Genomic DNA, 20,014 nt, shown 5'->3' with positions numbered 1-20,014 from the left:
ACTGGAGGAAGCTTGATTGATGGTGTCCGGGGCAGCAGCAGCAGCAACAGAACTTTATCTTCCCTGACCAGGATACGTGCAAGGGTGGGGCGGAAAGAAGGCAGCCATATTACACAATTATGATGACGCACAGACCTTTATTGGGCCTGAAATGCTTCCCAAGTCCCGAGGGGAATAGCATGAATACCTCATTGTGCCCATAGAGGAGGAACTAACAAAGACTTCCTATCTTCCCACTTCCTATGCCAGGATCAGAATTATCTCTGACATTCTGGGCTGCTGTGAGTTCTCTCCTCGCTGTCTGGGCCCAGGAGAGTGGCTCCTTGTGGCTGGCTCTTGGTTGGTACCCAACATCTGACATGCCCAGTGCCCAGTCTTTACGGCGACACCTTACATTGTTCATCTCTGTGTCCCGGCATCTGGCACAGGGCTTGGTGTAGAGCCCGGACTCACAGAGTTCTGAACCAAAGCCCAAGAGTTTGGCAGAGTACAAATGGCCAAAAGCTCATGTGATGCTCTTGAAGTTCTCAGCGTGAACATCTCAGATTGGCCCAGCCAGGGTGCTGAGCAGCAAGAGCTGGAGGCCGGGTTTTGAGGCCGTGGGCAGTGGCCTTCCTGAGGACACTCTGGACGAGGTGGGCCCTTATAGGATCGCAGGGTCATGCTTAGTCAGAGCCTGGTTGAGGGGACAGAGACTTATGCTGTGGAAACCAAGGAATGACAATTAGTCCAAAGGGCCAGAAGCCAGGATTGAACTGAGCAAAGAGCCAAGACTCCAAAGGAAATGTGGATGTGATCTGAGTGAGGAAAGGTCTAGAAATAAATAAAGACTGTCTAGGGCCATTGCTGCCACAGCCTGTGGGTGTCTATATAGAGAGAGGCTGAGTCTGCTGCCTTGCAGGTCCTGGGGTGGGGGAACAGATGCAATCCCTCATCTGCTGTCTGAGCGAGTGTCCACAGCTTGGAGGCGTGTCTGCACGTGGGAGCAGTCGGAAAACTTCCTGAGCCGCGATTGGGCCAGGTAATGGTGCGAGTAGATATATGCACGTCGGACACATCTTGGGAAGTGCTCTTAGCCTATGGGCCAACAAGCCTCTTCCCCACATCATCGTAACTGCCCAGCTCGTCTCCAGGGCCTGCCCCAGCCTTCCTGCACGTGACCAGAGGATGGGAGCAGGGACCTTGACCCAAGCATAGGGAACTTGGAATTGGTGGAGGGGAAGAGAAAGAGGTAGACAGACAGACAGACAGACATTCAGTCCCTGGGGCTGGCCGCCATGCTTCCTACTGTACAGACCCGAGGCACAGGGGAGCCCGTCTGCAGGGTGGGGGCAGGGCAAAGCAGGTGCACAGAGCAGGCTGAGCCAGAGATGAAGGGGAAGTCCGGCAGTGTTTCCCATTCCAGGCCCCTCCTGGAGGTATGGCTACCCCCGGATTCCACGGGACCGTCCCCGTATGTCCTGAGCTACATCCCCATGAAGCGCGCTGACAGCGTTTCTGCTACTTGCTCTCCGCGGTCCTCCTAAAGCCCTGCGCACGGCCCCACCACGGCCTTTGCTTCTCAGCAGCGGCCATTCCACCCTCCTTCCCACGGGCCCGCCTGCTCAGGAAGGAGCAGGGAAAAGCTAAAAGCATGTTCCTAGACTTCCTGGGAGCTGGGGGTCCTGGTCTGATTTACTTTTCTCCGATCAGGGGGACTTGTGTGGGATTTGGAGGCAGAAATGCCGGGAAGGTCATGCTCTATCTGCCTCCACTGCCACCACTGGGTTTTACATGGTGTCCCCTGGTCACTTGCTCTGTGAGTGCTGAGGGACAGGACATGAAGCATTTGCTTTTTTGCAGGTTCTGGCATCAGACGGACTGAGTTCAAGTCCCAGCTATGCCATTTCTAGCTGTGAGACTTTGAGCAAGTGACTTAACCTCTCTGAGCTCTAACTTTCTCATCAGCAAAATGGGGGTAATGGTGGTAGCTACGAGACAGATTAGCTGAGATAATGAACATAAAGTGCTAAAGGAAGTACAGGGCACATAGTAAACCCTCAGTGAATGTAGCTATTAATGGTATTATCACTATTATTACTATGAGCAGTTCAAACGCATAATGTTGCAGTGGGAAGCAAAAGGATTTGTATAAATCATCCAGCACAGGCTGCAACATCATTCCTCTCCCCTTTCCAGCTTCCCCCCAAATCCAGCCCTGGAATTTGGTGGCCCTGGAAGTTCTGATTGCTTAGAAGGGGGTCTGTCTTATTCCTGACAAGCCAGTTGATAGTCTCAGAAAAAGAAGGCCAGACCTTCAAGAGTCACCCTCAGCTGACCGCCCGCAGCCTCCCACACTGACCTGTGAATCATGGTCAGCAGCCCCTAGAAGTCAGAGGGTCACCGGTTCCCCCGGCCCAGAGTGGGGCTGGTGACATTTCATCCTGTTATGAGCTAATATCTGGGGCTCCCACTCATGTCTGGGACCTCATACTGCCCCAGCCACACCCTTACGCTGGTTTATTGACAAAGCAAAGAGCTGGAGCTGGTAGGTCCGAGGTCAGAGGAAGGCACCAGGACGTGCACAGACGGGGTGGATGGTGGGGAAGAGGCCCAGAGGCAGGAGACTGGAGTGCGGGGCTCCTGGCCAGGAAGCTCCATTTGGGTGGCAGAGCAGGGACCACACCTGGCAGGATTTCCTAGAATCAGAGTTCGAATGCAACTAGTCCAACCCTCTCGTTTTTATGTTTCCACTTTTTGTTTGTTTGCTAATGTTTAAATGTGCTTTACTGAGGTATAATTTACATGCCATAAAAGCATCAAATGTAAGTGTTCAGATTCCATGAGTGTTGACTAATGGATACACCCATGGGACCATCACCACTATCAAGATGTAGAACATTTCTATCCCTCCCAAACTTTCTCATGCCCCCTTGCAGTCACCCCAGGAAGCTGCTTATCTGCTTTCTGCCTTTGCAGATTAGTTTTGTCTGTTCTAGAGTTTCCTATAAATAAAATTATATGCATCTGGCTTCTTTTGCTCAGCAGAAAGTTTTTGAGATTCATCTATATTATTGCTCATGTGAATAGTTTGTTCTATTTTATCGCTCAATAGTATTCCATAGTGTGGAGTACTCACTCCCCATTTTGCTAATGTTACCCAGCATTATGGGATTCATGCCAGACAGACACAGTGTCGGCGTTTTGTACAAATCTTTGCCTTGAGTGCACACAATCTCATGAGACGGGTGCTATTAGTATCCCCTTGTCATGGGTTGGAAAGATGAGGCTCAGGAAAGATAACGTAATTGCCCCCAAATATACAATGGACAAAAGTGAGAACCCACAGCTGGAGGCTCTGGAGCAGTCTGACTTCAGAATCATGCTCTACTGTCTCCCATTTTACAGATGGAGAAACAGAGGCACAGAAGCAATTTGACCAGCACTATACTACATTAAAGAAAAGTATTTTGAGAACCCAAGGGCTGAGAGCATATCACGTAGCCTCCTTTGAAGGGGGCCCAATGAACCCACTGGCCTGTGCCTTACTTGCTTAAAGCCTGTGTGCCTTCAAATGTTCCCTGGTTGTTTCTTCACCAACATTTACTGAGTGCCAGCTCGGCCCCAGGCATCCAGTAAGCGAGCACGCGGCTCTCTGAAAGTGAATCGGTAGGTCCAAAACACCAGCTACAGAACAACGAAGAGTGGAGAACTGCAAACCACAGTTGAGGACTTAGTGTGTGCTGAGTTCGAAGTGTTCGATGATGCCATAGACCCAAAGAGCCAAGCGGAGCTGAGCTCCAGCTCCAGCTGATTTTTATATTAATAGAACAGTCCTAATAGGTCAGTCTGGTCCCGTGTACACCCCAACCTCAAAACAACCCCACGAGGTTAGGCACTCCTATTATCCTCACTTTGCTAAAGAGGAAGCTGAGGATTGGTGAAGCTGAGTGACGTCACTGAGCCATTCTTATGAATCTGGTCTGCACATGGCCTTGTTCCCAAATCCTTTTTCAAATGAGGCGAGGGGGCAAATCTATTCCTGTCCAAATCTCCAAACTGCCAAATGTCTCAGTGCTCTTCTATCCTTCCATCCTCCCTAGGGGTCAGGCTCGGCCTCGTGACTAGGTCTGGCCACCGGGCTGTGAGCGAAGGGGTCGAGGTGTCACCTCCCCGCGGAGTTATCGGGATCGATGTGTCTCCTCCGTCTTTCTCTTCCTTCCTGCTGTGATGGCCTCGGAGGCTGAGTGCTCCGGAGGGTGAGTGACCAGACAGAGGAGGACTGCCTGGCCCACATCACACGTCACAGGGGCAAGAGAGGGACATTTATCGTGGTAAGCCGCTGAGCTCTCAAGGGTTCATCTGTTGCAGCAACTAAGCATTAGTTATCCTGACAGTCGGTAATAATAACCACTGATGCGAAGCACTCTTCATCTGTCAAGTGCTTGCATTTCCGTAGCTCGCCTCCAGACTAGCACGACTCATGGCGTCACGTGGGCTGGGGATTGGTTAATAATGTCTGAGGGAGGGGTTCTCCCCGGGGGAGGGGGCAGGATTGTCAGGCGAAGTGACTGCATCAGCAGAGACAATGCGAACAGTGCACAAGCCTGGAGAGCGCCTGCCCCCAGGAGTGTGGACGTGATGTCACCACGCAGAATCCAGACTTGTCTCATCAAGAAGCAAGAAACACAGAGCTCAAGCGGGAAACAGAAAGTGAAAGGCCTTTGCACAAACCAGACGGGAAAGCAAAGCACCGCATAGGTGGGGTCCCTCTCCCCCTTCCCTGTTGGCAAACACCGAGTGCCGAAATGAAGCTATGGCCAGATGACTTTGAGTCTGAAGAAAGTTCTTCCTAACATCTGGTTACCTGTAAAAATAACCCTCTCAAGTTACTCCCTGCTGGGCTTCCTATTGCCCCCACGATCAAGCATGGCATCCAGGGCCCCCAATTTCAGTTTCAGGGTTAGGCTTTGAGGGAGGGGACGTGTGTGCCAAGTATTACCAAATGAGTAGCAGTTTGTCAGCCAGGGAAGGGAAGACAGAACATTCTGGGACAAAAAGAACAGCAGGCAAAGACACGGGGTTACCAGGAGAGTTGGCACATTTAAAAGTTATCCAAAAGCTCAGCATGGCTGAAACACAAGGTGTGTGACAGAGGTCAGGCTGGAGACTTAGGTGGTGACCCCACTGTGAGGGGACCGTCCAGGTGAGAGGGTCTGATCCTGGGTTCAGGTAGGCACCCACTCACCTGCAGACGTAAGCCAGATATTCCAACAGAACTTCTCTAAGGCAGTAAAGGTGATTATTTTCATTCCCATCTGCTCATTCTTTTTCCTCGTCTCTTAATTAGTTCTGGATTTGGGCCTGGGAGAGGGGTGTTATTTACTGTGTCCCTTCGAAGAGCCCAACAGTAGAGACTACCTCCAACTCCATTTCACACAGGAGGAAACTGAGGCTCAGAGCACTGAACTTACTTGACTCTGGTCCTTTCCAGAACTGATACCCACCTGGCCCACACAGGAATGGCCATACCAGCTATTACAATATTCAGATGTTTTGGTATTGGTTGCTGATTACCTGCTGTCCTGATCTTCCACCTCCACCCCTTCCCTGTGATCCCCAAACTCAAAGGATAACCTTCTCCAAAGCTATAGTTGATTGGTCAGTTCCTGAACCATGCCAGTTGTTGAATATTTTGAATATTTCCCCGGGCCACACAGCTGATGGATGCCAGAGTTAGTCTGTGCCCATGTTCAGCTGCTTCTAATGCCAGTGCCCTTTTTATGCCATGAGCCACTTTGTGTCCAGAACAGGTGGGGAACAGTCCTGCTGACCCCCTGCACCTGCCAGGCCACCATGGGGGCCTAGGGCTCAGCTTTGGGAGACACACATTGCTGAATACCTGGAATTGTCCAGAGGAGAGTGGCAGAGATAAAGGGGGACCCAAAACCACATCATATAAGAAAAGGCTGGCAGAATTAGGGATGTCACCTTGGGGGAAGAGAAGATCCAGGAAACATGAGAATTGTCTTCAAATATTCGAAGGGCAGTTGTATGAAGAGGGATGGAACTTGCACCCACGAGTGGAATTGTCAGCTGGGTCAGTCACTGTGTTCATTGACTTTCTGGACACCTGTCCTGTGCAGGTGCTAAATTAGGCCCAGGAGGTACCATGTTGAAAACGGATAAGGAGCTGCCACTAGTGGGGAGACAGACACATAAACAGGTGACTCCAGTGCAAAGTGAGAGGTGCTAGAGAAGCTTGGAGAACAGAGCCCTGAAACCCTTTGAGGGAAGTGGCCAGGCTCCTGGAGGAGAAGGGTTTCAGAGTCTTGGAGAATATGCAGGAGATATCAGAGAAGAGAAGAGAGATAGAACAGCACACGCAACATCGAAGAGTTGTAAAATGATGCACCACATTTAAAAATAGGTGAGACGCAGAGTGCGGCTCGTGGGGCAGAAGCCCCAGCTGGAAATGGCAGGAGGGCTCTGGGCCTTAGGAGGGGCTTAGGAGTTCAGATACGACCCTGCAGGTCATGAGGAAAGGGCAGAGGTCAACTAACAGGGAAATCACCTGCTTGGAGTTGCTTCTGCAGTGACTCAGACTTGAGCTCAATTTGGGGTGAACTTTCCTTGAATTAGGGCCACCCAGAGGTGAGGTGGGGTGCCCAGGGTGTGGTGAGCTCTCTGTCACTGGAGGCATTCAAGGAGGAGGCATGTGAGCCAACAGATCCCAGTATCCAAAGAGGGATCAGATTATATAACCTTGGTGGTCTGTTCCAACCATGAGCTGCTCTGAGAGCTAAAGATCGCAGTACCCTGGGGGCCACAGGCAGAGGGGACAGAAGGAGAATGTTTGGGGCACAGCAGCATGGGCACTGTAGATAAATGCCACCATTTGGGCTTTGGCTAGTTTTATTTCCAGGTGGCTGAGAACAAGGGAGACACTGATCTTTATCCTGAGCATCAGGAATAGATTCTAAATGTCTTTCCTCCAAACACTGGGGGGTGGGGGTTGACATAGAAGTGACAATTACAGGCTGGTATTTATCAACACAGGAACTGTTGTTAGCATTTTACATTGGTTAACTCAGTCCTCACACAACTATGCACTGTGATATTATCATCCCTATTTTACAGATGAGGAAACTGAGGCACACAGAGGTCAGTAACTTGTCCAAGGTGCCAGAGCTGGGACTCAAACCCAAGCATTCTGACTCTAAAGCCCAGTTCTTAACCATTCAACCATACTAGCGTGTGCCTCACCTTGCAGGACAAGCTCTGAGCATTGGTAGAAACCTTGATTTGTCCCCAGATCAATTAGTGGGAAACAATATTCGCTTTATGGATTGATTTTTCACAGGGTCTCTTTAACTAGCACCTTCCCAAGGGTCTGTTATTGATCAGATTATAGTCAGGTGTCCCACGCCAAAGGGTTCTAGACTCCCACCCATGCCTAAGATATAGCGAATAGGAAATTAGCTTTTAACCCCAGTATTTACCTTTCTAGTTTAACACTTTCCGTTTTACCAGACAGGAAGTTAAAGCACCAGGCCCTTGGTCACGCAGCCCGGAATGACTCCTGGGCTTCAGCGTGGGCTCTCACAGGGCCTTGTGGAACCCACTGGAAAGGCAGAGAACAGAAGGACAGAAGACCCGGCTCAATCCAGAGCTTTGGTGCTCTGCAGAGGCGGCAAGGAGAGGTCGGGAGAGGGCGGTAAGTGCTGTGAGGGCTGTCACCAAGGGGACTGCTGTCCAAATGCCTGCCCTCTGCCAAGCACAGACATGGCCTCTCTCACATTGTGGGCGAGGAAACAGGGTCAGAGAAGGAAAGCAGGTCACCCAAGGTCACCCAGAGAGGGAGCAGATGGGTTGGGATTTGAACTCAGCTCTGTGTGAGTGCAAAGCCCATGCTCTCTCCATTCTATCACATGGCCTTCCCATATCACCTCCTTGGGCTATTGTGGATATTGTGCTTTAAAATCATCACGCCATCAAGAGCAACACTAACAGCAAAAACACCTAATGATGAACAGTTGTTTACCAGGATCTTGGAACTGCCCTGAGCATTTTATTTAACATAAGTATTAGCTCATCGAATCCTCACCAGGACCCTGGGAAGTATGACATCCTCCACTTTTAGGGAAGGAATCAGAGAAACTAAGTAACTTACCCAAAGGAACATGGCTAATTGTCTGTTAAATAATAATGAATAATAGCAAATCAATCACACACTTTGGATTAATCAAAGATCTCTCCAATCGATCAATATGAGATAAACAGCATTCTTAACACTGGCTGTTTCAGTAGCCCGGAGTGAGCACAAATGTGGGACTCACAGGTGGCTTTGGGAAATACAGGGAGTCAGCAGTGGATTCCTAGGGGCTGGTGAGGGACGGGTGGCCTGTGTTGGAAGTCACAGCGGCCTAATGCTTAATATTCCAGCTCTGATTCTGAACACCCAATGTCTCTCCAGCGGAACAGGACTGGCCTTTGCAGACACTCTGAGCCATCCTGGGGCCCTGAGCCAGCTGGTACCTGGAGTCCCTTCTAACAAGGGGCAGGGAACAGCAGGGAAGCCGGGCAGGAGACAGCGGGAGGGAGCGGTAGGGGAAGAGGGAGACAGAGAGGCTGAAGGCTGAGCCAGCTGTCCCTGCTGGCTGCTGCCAACCTGCTCAGAAGATGTTAGTCTCACAGATTCCACGAATTTCACCAAAGCGGTTCCACGTTTGAAAATGTGGGCAACAGAGGTCAGCTGCTTTCCCTCCTCAGGTAGACAGAGTGGGCTGTTTGTATCCCTGGGGCTCAGGTGACAATTGTCTTTAGCGCTTCCTCTCCCTGGGCTCCAATTAGCACAGGTGAGCTTGAAGGTCCACCTGGGCTGTCAACCTCTCCCTTGCCTGTTTCTTCTCTCTGGAGACTGGGCAGCCTGAGGCCCCCCCAGGAGGTGGTAAGTTGGTCTTCCCGGAGTCCAAGCCTCCTCTTGGGGTCCCCCTTTTCTTGGTGGCACCTGCTTCCCTCCAGAGGCAGTGAGTGTCATGGAAAACCCAGCTCCGGACTTACATAGACTGAGGTTTGAATTCTAACTCAGCACCACGACCTGTGTGATCTTGAGCAAGCGAACGTGCTGGAGATCATGGGCTGGACCATGCTAGCATGGGGAAGGGGTTATTGATGAGATAATGCACTCTGTGACCTCCCAGGCCACTCCTTGCTCCTACTGCCTCTTCCCTGTGCAAACCTGGGGCTGGCGAGGCCTTGTGCATCTGCCTTCAGGAGGTAAGGACCAGTAAGGCCCTGCTGCCAGATACGATCTCCTCTGCATTTTACTAGAGAACAAGCAACTCTATGAACATGTTTATTACAAGTTTAAGCAAATCCCTTTCCTTCCTTGGGGCCTCATGTTTGCCTTCTAAACATGGAAATGGGTGGCAGACCTAGATGATTCTGGAAATCGTTCTGAGTTTGAGAGGCTGGACACCCCCAGGAGCCCAGTCCAAGCTAAACTGCAATGGCCAAGTCACGGAGAGGAAACGATCTGTGAGGGTAGCTCCATTCTCTCCCGCCTCCGTTTACCAAAAGCCTGCTTCCTACCCTGGCAGTTCTCCAGGTGCCGAGGAAGCTAAAATGCCGTGCAGCGATAGCCAAAAGTCAGACTGCGATGCTTGAAGGCTTAGTGTGTTAAGCAATTCGTTATATTTAACCTTCAGGACCCAATCCTGCTCTCATTGTGCCCATTTTATAGATTAGTAAGTCGAGACAGTCAAATCCAAACCTGGCTCTGGCTAACCCTGAAGTCCTCGATCTCACCCAGTAGTTGTCGTGACTCCTCTCTTTTAGCAGAAGACGCTGCCAGCCAGGCCCAGCGGCTCACCGAGTCAAGGAGGAGACCAGATTTCGGGCAGAAGGTCTGAGAACTAACGAGGACAATGCTGCCGTGGGCTGCTCACACGGCAAGGCAGCCGCGGCAGGAAAGACCCACAGACAGCTTCGGGGACAGAGCGGGAGGGCGGAGGAGTCGTGCTTGTCCGGGACAACTTTCTGGAAGGTGGAGGAAGGAGACTATAGGAGGCACCTGGGAGAAATGATCCCATTTAACCAAATGATAGCTCTTCGAGGGAAGAATGATCACTGCTCTGCCAGGTGGTGGGTTATGGGCCGGGAAAGGGACTCAGTGGTCCCAGGCTCACTGCTGCAAGCCGGGAGGAGCCAGGATGTGAACCCAGCCTGCAGGCAGGAGGGGCATGGCGGACTTCCACTCCTCACCCTGTAAACCTCGAGCCCAGCACCCAGCCGCCCATGCGTGGCGGAGGAAGAGCCTGGACTCCTGTTCCTTGCGCACACCCGCCGCTCCCCCGAGTGAGTGGGTTGTGAAGTCACTGCCCGTCCCTCCTGCCAGCCGTCCCAGCCTCAGCCCGCACATCTGGAGGGTGGGACCCCACCCACCCCACCCTTCCTCAAACAGATGTTCAGGGGCGGAGGGGCCGGGGGACGGACTGCCACCGACCAGCGCCTCATGTTTGTCTCTTCTTTGCTATTCCTCTTTCCTTTCTGGACAGGGCAATGCGCAGCTTTGGGCAGGGCCAGATTTCCTTGGCGGCTTCCTCCTCCCACCGCCCCAGGAACCCAGAGAGGTCCGCAAAGAGGCAGCCACTGCACAGCCCCGGGTTAGTCACAGCAAATGTACCTGGCGCCTCCAAGTACCTGCCTGGCCTTCCTGGGAGGGGAAGGGACAGAGACAGAGTCTAGCTCAGAGACAGACCGAAACACGCAGAGACACCAGAGCAAAGCAGAGACGGAGAGAGGGAGGGACGGGCTGGCACAGGGAGAGACACAGAGACAGAGAGGGCGACAGAGAAGTGATACGGACAGGGCTGGAGCGAGGAGCACAGACAGGAAGAGAGGCAGAGGCCATGCAGGGAGAGACAAGGGCACAGGCAGGACCAAAAGGCAGGAAAGAACCACATTCCAGCCGGCGAGGTGCTGACCAGTAATTCCTGCTGCTTAGAAGGCAATTTTATAAAAGAGCAAAAAAGAAGGAGAAGAAGAGCGAGGGGAGGGGGCCAAGGAAGTAATTACACACAGCTAAGTGATAAAATTGACTTCCCAGTGTGAAGTCAGATCACCGTGTTGACTCAGGGCTCTCTGACTTCTGAAATCATACCTTGAGAATTTTTGTCCAGAGAGTTTCTGTATCTGTAAAACGGGTTAGATGACAGTCACGGCACAGCGTCGCCGTGGGGACTGAGTGGGATGCAAGGGCCTGTGTCAACTGTGAAGTACTGCACAGGGATCAGGCTCACCGCTGCAGACTAAGGGGCAGAAGAAGAGGGAGCTCTGAGAGTCCCCCGCTATAGATTCATTTTTAAGAAGATTTGTGTCTTTTCCCAAGGAGTTGGTCTGATTGGAGGTGGAGGCTCATGAAGAAACGTTGATCTCTTCACACCCGAGTCGGGTGGATCTGCTGGACAAAGTAGATCCATGAGAGCGTCACTCTGGCTCTCTGGGCCTCTCTGAAATGACAACGGGACTAAATAACATTTTAAATCCTCCTCTAGCCTGAGGACAAACCTGTGACCACAGGGATGAGGAGGAATTAGTGTGGCGCAGGCTTTCATATTTGGACGTGGCTGGGTGTGGGTCAGGCTCCTCTCAGGTGTCCCCTCCTCCAGGAAGCCTTCTCTGACTCTTCCAGGCCAGGGACAGTGCCTTCCTCCAGGCTCCTGGTCACAGCGCTCCGCTCCCCTGGCATATTGTACGGTGTCGTGGCTGGCTGTGATGTGACTGTCTCCCGACCAGACTATGAGCCCTCCTGAGGGTAGAGACCACCTGGTTCACCCCCGGGTCCTCCGCGCCCAGGGCCTGGCCCACAGCAGGTGCTCGATGGATGCCTGTGCGCTCCAATGGGACCGGACTGCCAGCCCACATTCTTTCCCACTCCGCCAGACATTTTCAGGGAGGAAGGGCTGGGGCCAGGCTTAGCCGCCGGAGGCTTTGGAAGCAACCTTTGGACAATTTGTGCTGTGCTCCGAAAGCTTTCTGGAAGCCAGCTGAGATTCCAGAGCTGCTGAGAGCCAAAAAGGAGTGGGAGGTAGACTCACTGGCTGGGGAGAGCCTGGGTAGGGCAGGGGACGAGAGAGGGGAGCCATCTTAACACAACAGCTAACAATTCTCCAGCATTTGGTGCTTTCCGTCCTCTTTCCACACGCGCTGTTTCGGTCGAGCCTCACGAGAACCCTACGGGCTGAGGGGAGCAGGTTCGGACATCACCACTTCTCTTTCTCAGGCACGTAGCACAAGACTGGAGAGGTGAAGTGACCTGCCAGAAGCCACACAGCCTGATTCGAAGTTGGATCCTTGACTCCAGGTCTGCTGCTCTTACGAGACCACGAAATCGGTGGGAAGTGGTGTCCGTGGGGTCTGGATTCTCTTCCCCATTCATTGGTAGCTTAGTGAGTTGTTCAGTTCTCCTACCCGTTTATATATTAAAAAATATTAAAATTGGAGCTGCCATTGATTGAACACTGGTAAAGTGCTTTGTTCCAAGCACTTCACAAACATAATCTCATTTAATCTGATCTGTGACCCTATAACAGGTTCTATTATTAACCCCATTTTACAGAAGAGGAAAGTGAAGCTCAGAAGGAATGAGGACCCAACTGAAGATCATAAACTCAGTGAGCAGCCTAGATTTGAACCCAAGAGCTCAGATTCTATATTCTGAATTCTCAACTCCCCCCACCTCACTACAAAGCTTTAATTCCCTGCATCAATGCAGGAATCATGTAGTAGCCTTGAGTGCCGAGAGACCAACTCATGCACTCTGGTCAGTGGAGAGGCATGTCTTTGGCTCTGTTTCCCCAGACTTGGAGACTGACCTGTCCTGGGCCTGCCCTGGCCACCGGTTCCTGTGATTCTCCCCTGGGTGTGGCCAGAGCATGTGTGCACTGGCCACTGTCTGCAAAGCTGGACTAGCACACAGCTAACGGGTCCAGGGGAGAAGCAAATGGGGGCCTTGCTCTCAGCAGCCTGTGCCCGTCACCAGGACTCAACCCGCCTGGACACGGCCTTGTGTCCTGGCATGGGGAGCAGCGGAAAGACCTTGGTGTTGGGGTCAAACAAAGCCAGGTTCCAATCCAGCCCTGAAACTTACGATGCCGAATGACCTTGGGACAGGTACATAATCTCCCCAAACCTCAGTTTCCCCACTTGTAACAATATGAGTCTTGTAATAATATGAGTCTCATTACATGGGGATTAACTAGAACGCACTTGAGCTGTCTTAACGTGGTAGCTAGCACACAGCAGATACTCATAGTTCTTCCTTCAAGAGAGGGTGGCCCAGGGGCAATAGCATGGGATTCGGGGTTAGATAGATCTGGTTTTCAAATGCCAGTTCTGCCAGCTCTAAGTTGCAGGACTTTGCACAGAGAGCAATCTCTTTGAGCTTCAGTTTTCTCATCAGTAAAACAAGGCTGACAACAACTATCTTGGAGAGAATTGTGAAAACAAGAACATATGGAGCTGTGATCAGAGCTCAGTGAAGAGCACCTTACATCAACAGTGATACAGTTGATTTTCCCTCCTCCTTTCCTCGGAGTGGAGAATGGGAACATTCATTCATTCACTCATTCACACATCTAACATTTATGAATGTTGTCTATATCGTGGGCCCTGGGATTATTCCTGCAGACACCAAGACGAGCTCCCAGGGCTCACTATCTTTGGAAAGGAGAACAAATGCCATGTAATAAAATCATGATACAACTTGGAAGGTGCTCAGAGCTGTCTGCAAAGTGCCCTCGCCAGTCTAGGGGCAGAGCAGCTGTGGGCAGCGGACCTAGGCCTTCTCCTCCACCAGCGTGGAGGTACCACCTAGAGGGCATGGGGTTGACTCAGGTGGAACATTAGCAGCCTCTGGTCTCTGGCCCAGATGTTCCCAGTAATACCTATGGCGTCTGTCTCCTTTGGCCTGCCTGAGCCATCCCATGGCATGGTTCTGGCTTGGTGAATGACGAAAGCTCCATTCTGGTGACACTCTAGGGCTCTCTTCCTGGGCTTCCCTGCACTGGGTTTTACTGGAACCTCTGGGGCATTCCACCCCCTCCTGCCAATGCCCTCTCCAAATAGCTGTCCCTGCTCAGCAGTCTGAGTCTGTTCAGGCTGCTGTGACAAATTCCCAGAGCCTACCAGAGACTTATTTACTTCTCCCAGTTTTGGAAGCTGAGAAAATCAAGATCAAGGTGCTGATAAGGACCCGCTTCCTGGTCCATAGAAGGCTGTCTTCTCGCGGCACCCTCACATGGCGGAAGCAGCAAGGGGCCTCTCTGAGGTCTCTTTCATAAGGACATTAATCCCATTCACAAGGGCTCTACCTTCATGACATGACATCACCTCCCAAAGGCCCCACCTACCATAATAATACCATCACCTTGGGGCTTAAGTTTCAATATATAAATTTCTGGGGTGCAGAGGGAAGAAACATTCATTCTATAGCATCAGCTTTGGCCGAAGTCCCCTGCTTTGCAGCAGTACTGTAGGCCGAACCCACGGCCCAGTCAGCTCTGGCAAATGATGAGCATTAGTTTGGAAGGGTGTGAGCTGCGGTTGGAGGGAGAAGCCAGGTGAGCAGTCCCAAGTGAAACTCAGGATGCCACGTTTCTCTGGAGCACAATTGGTCAGGGCCAAACAGGGGTCTGTTTGAGTGACTTCCCTAAGTGCGGTGGGAGTCAATGCCTACAAGTAGACTTCAAGGTCACGAGCCAGGATTGGAGGAGGGCGGAGGCAGGGCCAAACTCATTCCATAAACATCTACTCTGCACCAGGCCCTGTTCTAGGTGCCGGGGACACAGTGGTGAGTAAGGCAGGTGGGGCAGGAGACAGACAATAGACATACAAGTATATCAGCATGTAGTGGGCTATAGACATATAATAGGTATGCCACTGCAGCTGGGGTAGGAGCTATAGAAAGATAAAGCAGGAGAAGGAGACAGAGAATGCCATGGCTTGGGATGAGTTCAAGTTTAATGGTGCAGCCAGGGAAGGCCTCCATGAAAAAGTGACATTTGAGTAGAAATCTGCATTAGGTGTGGGACAGAGCCACATGGACATCTGGGAGAAGATGGTCCCGGGTAGGGGAGAACAAGCATGGCCCTGAAACTGGAGTGCAGCTGTTGTGTTCAAACGACAGCCAGCGTCTGCACCATTATTGCTCTACATCCCTTCCACGAGGTGGGGATGAGGGTGGAGACATAACAGTGGTGTAGAAATGATGGAGGCGTGGATCATGTAGCAGCTCGTCAGACTTGACAATGATTTTGACTTTGACTTTGTGTGAGATGAGGCCCCCGTGGGAAACAGTGGGAGGATGTGTCCACACTCGGCAGTGTCATCCTGCTCTGCTGACAATATACCCAAACCGGGCAAGGGTGGAAACAGGAGAACCAGGTGGAAGGTGGCTGTACAGCCGGTGAGAAACTTGGATTCTCCAGAGATTGTGACAGTAGGATTATAAGGTTTGTGGAATGGCTTTGGTTGAGGATGAGGAGGATGGTGAGAGAAGGTGCACCCAGGGAAGGCTCCAAGGCTTGGGGTCAGAGACACAGTTGCCCAAGCTAGCTCAGACGGGAAAGGCTGAGGAAGAAGCAAGCTTTTAGGGGAGAGGACATCAGGAGTTCAGTTTTGGAAGTGGGGACATGAACACCTATCAGATGTCCAGGGGAGAAGCTGCATAGCAGGCTTGGATATGTGAGTTTCAAGTTCTGGCTTTTAAAACCGTGATACCGGGTGAGATGAGCAAAGGAGTGGAGGTGTGGTGCAGGTAGGGAAGAGGAGAGCCTGAGCCCGGACCCCAACTCCTGGCCAGTGTGAGGGGGTGTCCAGAGGATCTGCAATGGGCAGAGGACCCCAAGGAGCACCTGGCACGGCCGGGAGAGACCCTGGAGAGTGCAGCGTCCTGGAGCCCAGCGGAGGAGCGCGGGACCAGCTGTAGGTAGATGGGGTGAGTCTGAGCAGCAACCTTTGGAGGGCACTATGACCTTGACAGGGGCGGTTGTAATGGAATGGTGACAGGCAGGAGGGCCACCCAGAATGCCCTCCACCCCAGCTCTGAGCGTGTAACTTGGCATTCCAGGGTGAGGTCAATGTATTTTGCAAAGGAGGGAGTCGGGTGGGGGAAATGAGATGTGCTTCTCTGGTGTTCCCCTGGGGTTTGGGAGTCCAGGTGTGTGTAGTCCTGGGAGAACAGGGACAGCACTCTTGGGCATGGTGCATCCCTGTGACTCAGCCACTGTCAGGCAGCAGGTGGGCCTCGGTGGGCAGTTTCTGGTGGTGACCTTGACCCAGGGAGTGGACAGCAGTGGGTTACTGAGTCAGAGTTGCAGAATCAGAACAGGAGGGAGAATGCCGCTCCATTTGACAAGAGGATAAATTCTAGGAGCCCATATGATAGACCTCCCAGAGCTGTCGGGGAGGGGTTCGCGGGGGCTAAAGAAACAAGAGTCAGGAGAATCCTGTCCCCCTATGGCCACGGTGATGTTCACTCCCAGACTGGTGAAGCCAGGGCTAAAATCACTGGAAACATTTATTGAGTGCTTACTATGTGCCAGCCAGGCACCGTCTAAATGCTTTATGCATGTTCTTATGTTTTAAAGCATGAACAATCCTTCCCCAAGGAAAAACAATGCACACTGCATATTCTCTAGGTTGTTTGTTTACTGTGTCTCTCTCCCCCACTCGGTGGTAACCTTCTGAGGGCAAGATTTATTCACTGCTGTATCCCTACCTCCTAGAACAGTGCTTGAAATGTAATAGGTGCTCAGTAAGTACTCATTGACTGAGTGCATGAATACAGGTCCCGTAGGCATTGAACTTGATGAACACTTACCGTGAATTCTAACTGAGGGGAACCCCAGCAGCGTCAGTCAGCCTTTATTAAGCGCCACCTCTGCAAAATGCCAAGCCTGTGCTCTCTAAGGACAGGTCTATAGTCTTCATCCACCCTAGGGCTGCCACTCCCTGGCCACTGACGCAGTTTGGAGCATTCCTCCCCTCCTCGCCAAACCCTTTCCCGTCTCACGACCCAAATCTCGCTCATGGACAAGCTCACCTGACTGCGCTTGCCTGCCTCTGGCCCCAGCCCCCCTCTGGTTTCCTCGGCACAACGTTCCAGGTCTGAACCGCCCGGCTGCAGTTCTTGGGTTTCTCTGTGTTCCTACATTTTTCTTTCACAAGTGTCTCTCCCTCTACCGCATTAAGTTATGAAAACTACCATTACTCCTGCTGCTGCTGCTGCTGCTGCTGCTGCTGCTGCTGCTATCTGCCTTCGTCCTGAGCTCTGCCACGTGCCAGGCCCCCACCGTCCCTTTCCAAGCCTCGTCTCACTTAACCCTTCCTGCCACCTTCAGAGGTGTCCCCGTTGCTCCTATTTCCCAGACAAGCAAGCAGCCCACGTCTCGCCCCACCACTCATCCTCCTTCTAGGGGTCCTGGCTCCCTTGCCACTCTCTTCTGTATCCAGGGGAGGTTCTGGAGTAGAGATGGCCGGGGCCAGGCTGAAGTGCAGAGGGGTGAAGGCCATGTCTTGCCGTGGGGAGCACCCGTGGGGAGCACCCCTGGAGAGCACTTCTGGGGAGCATGTGTAGGGAGTGAGCTTCTTCAGCAGAAGGAGTGTGAGAAGCAGAAAAATGGAGAGTGGTGAACGGAAGCCCAAGGACCCAGCAAGGGGGAAGCCAAGCACTCTGGGGAGAGCTCAGCCGCCCTCACAACCACTCGAACCACGGGAAGGGTCAGGGGTTGGCCTGAGCAACAGGGACCTCCTCCTGGCGGTGAGCCCAGGCGCAGAGCATTCGACAGAGGCCAAGAGGAGCCCCTGAGTAAGACGCCAGGTGATGGGGCTCTGCAGCAGCACTGCCCCTCCCCACCTGAGCCTGAACCTTCCTCTCCTCCCAGCAAACCAGACACTAGAGGATAGAGGGGCCAAAAGGCCAGGCTGTGCAAAGGGTTAAAGGTCACAGGTCCCGCAGGCCTGCAGGATGCCAACCCCGTGACTCCAAGTCAGGCAGGCAGAGCTCCTCCTCGGTCCAGGGAACAGCTGTGGGTCAGCATTCCTCACCTCCAGACATTCTCGATCCCTGACTCAGGCCGCCTCCAGAGGGGCTGAGGCTGCTTCCAGGAGACCCTGACAGCCGCGTGACAATGACACATGGGGACAGTTGGCTCCGCCACAAAAGGCCCAGGTCCAACAGACTTCCCTGTGACAAGGGCTCACATCCAGTGACCGCTGACTGGGCTTCCTCAGCCCACCAGAGACCTCCACTGGCCTCTCGGTTCCCAGAAAGAGTCCCAACTTCTGGCATCCAAGTTTCCCACCACCTTTCATGTGTGTCTATAGAGTCTTCTATGAACCCCGGGCTTCCAAAGCATCTCTGTTTCTCAGGCAGCCATTTGTGCCAGACACTCCACGCACATCGCGCCCTTCATCCAGTCGTTCATTCGGCAGACACAGATACAGGGATCACCTGGGCCAGGTGTCATCTAGGCCTGGGCCCGACAGGAGAGAGCGGGAAGATGGGGGCTGCTCTCCCGGAGCTCGAGTTCTACTGCGGAATGATCATCCCTGTTTTACAGATGAGCCACTGAGGGTCAGGGGCCAATGGGCTGCAGGCCGCACAGCAGTGGCTTGAAGCCAGGTGTGTCCAACACCAAATCTCTTCTCTTAATCCCTGTCCTTTCCTGCAGCCACTTGGAGTCCCCAGACCACAGAGGTGCTGCACCCCTCTGGGGCTTGGTACACGTCTTCCCTCGGCCTCGGATGTCCCCTTCTCTCTTCCCCAACTAGCTGATTCCCTTTCTTCCTTTCTTTTTAAATTTCTTTTCCCCCCAAGCTTTACTGAGGTACAATTGACAAATCACAATGGTGCATGTTGAAGGCGCATAGTGTGACGTGTTGATGTCTGTCCACGTAGTGCAGTGACGGCCACCATCCAGCTGATTAACAGACCCGCCAGCCCACACACCTGTTTTGTCGTGGCGAGGACACTTCAGATCGTCTGTCTTGGCAAATGTCGAGCGCACACACAGTAGGACTATATAACTGTCACCGCCCCGCTGTGTCAGAGCTCAGAACGATTCCCCTGCACAGCTCTCCCTCTCTTTCTCCAAGACTCCTCCGGTGCTCACTCTTCCGGGCTGCCTCTCCTGTTTCCCCTCCTCCCTGGGCTGGGAGAGGCGCCTCCCCTACTTTCCCCAAACATTTCAGGTTCATGGCCACGGATGTGAGCTGCCTTTGACCATGTCTCTGCCAGAACCTGGGTCCCTGTGGGCAGGCCGGTGTCCCCTCAGGTCCGAATCACCCATGTCTAGCAGGGGCGCTCCTTAGGGGCCCAGGGCATGCCAGCCCAACCTCCCTGCTTGTCCTAAGACTCTTCCCCGGAGCTTGGCTGGGCACAGTTGGCAAAGCAGTCCCCTGGAGACAGTTTCGATTCCTGTTGAAATAAAATGGCCTCTGGAGGAGCTGGCCTGAGCCCCTCGCTCATCAGTGAAGCAGGGCTCCTGGCGCTGGCTTGGGCGAGGAGAGCGCCCATCGGAAGGCTTCACTGCTGCAGGTGCTCTGCAGGGGCGCCCTGGGGGAGGGGCTGCACCATGGCAAGTGCCTGTGTCCCCTGCCCTTCCCCATGCTGTTGTCGTCCTCCCAGTCCTGGACTACTGACCTGCACTCTCTCTGACCCACACTGTGGATTCCAGCAAGCTCTGAGACGTTCTCTGAACACACCAAACCGTCTGCACCTTGATGCCTTTGCACCTTCAGCCCTCGCTGAAAGGGAAGGTGACAGTCTCCATTGGCCGTTGGCCAAGCCCTAGTCCAAAGGCTCCAGGCGGAGAGACCACTTTCCTCTGCTTTTCCTGGTGGGTGGGGCCTTGGGCCAGGGCCAGAGAAGCCTCCAGAAATTTTTCCCTGTCTTAGTCACTCTCTCCCCACAGGCCCCACAGCTGGCCCAGAGAGGGAGGCTGACACTCCCGTGCGTAGGAAGGGACTC

At 52.9% G+C, this 20,014-nt stretch overlaps 1 protein-coding gene and 1 long non-coding RNA gene across 6 annotated transcripts in view; both read right to left on the bottom strand.

Annotated features, from left to right (window-relative positions):
- The window catches only part of SYN3 (synapsin III), a 440,909-nt gene that overhangs the window by 180,859 nt on the left and 240,036 nt on the right, over positions 1-20,014 (bottom strand). The window lies entirely within an intron of this gene.
- Positions 118-4,465, bottom strand: LOC142873339 (uncharacterized). The gene is made up of 2 exons (XR_012921382.1): positions 2,342-4,465; positions 118-701 (listed from the first exon to the last, which is right to left on the bottom strand). It is a non-coding gene; the product is annotated as an uncharacterized LOC142873339 (long non-coding RNA).

The sequence above is a fragment of the Microcebus murinus genome, chromosome 10 (assembly GCF_040939455.1).
Source record: "Microcebus murinus isolate Inina chromosome 10, M.murinus_Inina_mat1.0, whole genome shotgun sequence".
NCBI classification, from domain to species: domain Eukaryota; kingdom Metazoa; phylum Chordata; class Mammalia; order Primates; family Cheirogaleidae; genus Microcebus; species Microcebus murinus.
This window is presented reverse-complemented; position numbering and strand designations above follow the sequence as displayed.